The following is a 1245-nucleotide window of genomic DNA, read 5'->3' as shown; positions in this document are numbered from 1 at the left end:
AGTACACATATTGCCCTATGACAATGGTTAACAACCCCACGACATGTCAACACTGTCCCTTCTCAACCTCGGGTTCCCTATCACCAGCTTTCCTGTCCCCTCCTGCCTTCTAGTCCTTGTCCCTGGACTGCTGTGCCTCATTAGTCCCACTTTGTTTTATGAGGCTGTCCAATTCCCAGCTGAATGGTTAACTTCGGGAGTGACTTCACCACTGAGCTAAAAGGGTGTCTGGGAGCCCTACTCTCAGGGTTTCTCCAGTCTCTTTTAGGCCAGTAAATCTGGTCTTTTTTGTGTGTGTTAGAATTTTGTTCTACATCCTTCTCCAGCTCCATCCAGAACCCTCTGTTGTGATCCTGGTCAGAGCAGTCAGTGTTGGCAGCTGGGCACCATCTAGCTGTACTGGACTCAGTCTGGTGGAGGCCATGGTAGCTGTGGTCCATTAGTCCTTTGGACTAATCTTTTCCTTGTATCTTATTTTCTTCATTCTCCCTTGCTCCTGAAGGGGTGAGACTAGTGGAGTATCTTAGATGGCTGCTCTCAGGCTTTTAAGACTCCAGATGTTACTCACCAAGGTAGAACATAGAACAGTGTCTTTATAAACTGTGTTATGCCAATTGAGCTAGATGTTCCCTGAGACCATGATCCCCACAGCCCTCCGCCCAGCAATTTAGTCCCTCAGGGAGTTTGGATGTGTCTGTGGAGCTTCCATGACCTTTCCTTGTACAAGTTGTGCCGGCTTCCCCAGTATTGTGTACTGTCTTACCCTTCACCAAAGTTACCACTTAGCTATTGACTATTTAGTTCCTCCTCACCCCTCCCATCCCTCGTAACCAACAAAGATTGTTTCTTTTTGTGTGTAAACTTTTACATGAGTTTTTACAGTAGAGGTCTCATACAATATTTGTCCTTTTGTGATTGACTTATTTCACTGAGCATAATGTCCTCCAGTTTCATCCATCTTATGATTCATCATTGTTCTTTATTATTGCATGATACTCCAGTTTGTTTATCCATTCATCTGTTGATGGCATCTAGGTTGTTTCCAACTTTTTGCTATTGTGAGCAGTGCTGCAATGAATATGGGTGTGCATATGTCTATTCATGTGATGACTCTTATTTCTCTAGGATATATTCCTAGGAGTGGGATTGCATTTTGTAGTGCTTTTTTCTTTTTGTGGTGTTGACGTTTTCTTTGTTCCTCTTATTCTCCTGTGCTGAGTTCCTTTTGTTTGTGGATTTTTTTTT

The sequence above is a fragment of the Trichechus manatus genome, unplaced genomic scaffold (assembly GCF_000243295.1).
Source record: "Trichechus manatus latirostris isolate Lorelei unplaced genomic scaffold, TriManLat1.0 scaffold00038, whole genome shotgun sequence".
NCBI classification, from domain to species: domain Eukaryota; kingdom Metazoa; phylum Chordata; class Mammalia; order Sirenia; family Trichechidae; genus Trichechus; species Trichechus manatus.
This window is presented reverse-complemented; position numbering follows the sequence as displayed.